This window comes from Brassica oleracea, chromosome C3, assembly GCF_000695525.1.
Source record: "Brassica oleracea var. oleracea cultivar TO1000 chromosome C3, BOL, whole genome shotgun sequence".
Lineage (NCBI taxonomy): Eukaryota > Viridiplantae > Streptophyta > Magnoliopsida > Brassicales > Brassicaceae > Brassica > Brassica oleracea.
The window spans coordinates 54,883,335-54,886,010 of record NC_027750.1 but is presented as its reverse complement, the minus strand read 5'-3'; positions in this window follow the sequence as shown (position 1 = coordinate 54,886,010).

Below are 2,676 nucleotides of genomic sequence, written 5' to 3'. Positions count from 1 at the left end.
TATTAACAGGATGCAAAATTAGACGATGTAAAAATGTCTGATTTTCATGGGAATTTGCATAATGTATCTGTCTCCCAATCGTCTAACATTGATCTAGAGATGGGTACACAAGATTAGTTATGGAAGACGATGGGAAATCTTACGCAAGATTCATATGTGAAAGGATTCGATCCATCCCAAAAAGCAAAGGTTGATGACCCAATGGAATGGTTAACCCTACTGACTTCATTGAAGCCCAAGGAAACCCCACTGACTTCATTCAAGCCCAAGGAAACCTCACTGCCATTTTTACGGGATAGAGATTTTCCTGACGATCGTGTAAAAGATAAGGATTACTCTTTGGTTTTCGTCCCCGAAGAATCTTGGGTCAAACTCGTTGAGTGGTCCTTAACTTCCATGTGAGTTTTTCCCTTTTCCCCTATTTTTAAAAGTTTTTAATAGCAAAGGATCTGATATCTTCGGAATATTAATCACAGTGAACTTCAGATTGGAACTTCAATGTTTACAAAAGAGATGTCAACACATATAGTTTACAGCAGTACCGGCTCTTGGGTAGGGCAACATGGGCGGTTGCCCAGGGTCCGTGAGTCCATAATTTCTTTTAGTGTTATTCTATAGGTCATTTTTAATTGGTTTGATTATTAAAAAGGCCCATAATTAACTAAATCTAATCTACTTACAAAAAGACAAAACAACAAACAATCTGTACGCTTATTATCATCAAACCCGGTTTAATGAGGACGCAGCCAGTACACCTGCTTTAGAGCCCACCTAAATATAAAATATGATATGATGTACCATTCACTAATAATAAAGATCCAGATTTATATTTTTTTTAACAACATGACAGTTTTTTTTTTGTATTTTTAATGTTGATTTTAGACAAAATTTAAAAGACATAATAATCAAAGTGTTTAAACCTTAAATTGCAAACCAAAATAATAAGTTTAGCTAATTGTTTTTAAAAAAGTTTAACATTCTCTTTAATAATTATATTAAATTAATTAATTAAAGGGTCTTTGAAATTTTTTTGCCCAGGGCCCTTCAACAAGTTAAGTCGGCACTGACCTACAGAGTGGTTAGAGAACTATGTAAGAAAATATAACTCTGTACTTTTTATTTTATTCGTTTAGTTCGTGTGTAGAACGTAATAAGATTTTTTCAGGAAATTGATGCCATGTTATTTTTATTCCGGGAGAGGACAACATTGGGAAGATGGAAGGCAAACAAGGTCGCTTTCATGAGCTGCGTTTTCAGTAACCAAATTAAGTGTTCATACGCCACTTTTCAAAAGGACAAGACTAAGTTTAAAGTAGAAGGGTTGCTACACGACTACGGGACAGGTCAACTTCCTCCTCATGGAAGAACGGGACTTGTGTGGGATGTGGACGTCAGCCGTATGTATGTTCCTGTTTTTGTCCACGGTAACCATTGGATCTCTATGTGCGTTAATTTCGTTACTCGAACGATTGAAGTCTTTGATTGTGCCGGATTGAAACACCATAAAGATGTGGAGCCTTTTGCGAATCTTATCCCTCGGATTGTAAAAGCTGTCTAGTCAGCTGAGAACAAGAAGAATCTCAACGTCGTTAAATATAAAGCCGTGTATGTGCCAGTGCCATTCATAAACAAGAGTAGTAGTGACTGTGGAGTTTATGCACTGAAATTCATCGAGTGTCACGCTCTAGGCTTGGATTTCACACTGGTGAACGACGACAACATTCGTGAAGCCAGACAGAAGATTGCATATGATCTTTGGGAAGCTGCAAACGATCCCGAGCTGATGTTGCGAATGTCAAAGTACACACCTCCGAAGACAATAACTTCTGATGTTGTGGAGCTTGTTTAGATTATGTACTCTTTTATGATTTTATTGGATATTATTGGATGTTATTGGACAGTATCTATACCCTAAGTAGACCCTAAACCCTAAGATCGTATCTATACCCTAAGTAAACCCCATACCTGAAATGAAGTCAAAGTACTCAAAACATGTAGAAGATCCTAAACCCGACCCAAGTCCCATGAGCCGTTTACCCTAATAATACGTCTTATATAATCACTCCTAAACCTAGCTCTGTCTCCGTTAAAGTTGTTTACCCTTTCCTCTCAGATTCTCGATATGACGTCACAAAGAAGATCGATTGATGGAATCCCATCCAGATGTTGGTGTGGCAAAGGGATTGTGACATACGTTTTGAAGACAGATGAGAACCCGTACAGACGTTTTTACAGATGCGAGATAGGGTTAAAGGTTTATGATATAGATTTACGTTTTTGAACTCAGATTATTCCATGAATGTTAATTGTTTCTGATATAGATTTACGTTTTTTTGTCTTGATTTAGAGGAAGAAAGAAGACCATCTGTTTAAGTGGGTCGATGAAGCTATGTTTGATGAACTTCGTAGGATTGATGCACAACAAGCTCTAATTGAAGAAGAGATTGATGATTTGAAAAAGTGTTTGAAGAAGATAGAAGAAAGGGTTGATGTAGGTTGTGTAGCCATAATTCAATGGCTTTTCAAAAGGGTTTGTAACTCAGATTAAAGTTAGTAATAAAATTCTTATCATTTTGCATAAAAAGCTATATTAAGTCATCGATAGAACAAAGAAAATCTAAAATCCAAAGTGAAACTCAAATCTCATTCGATATTTTGAGTCAATGATCAAACAAA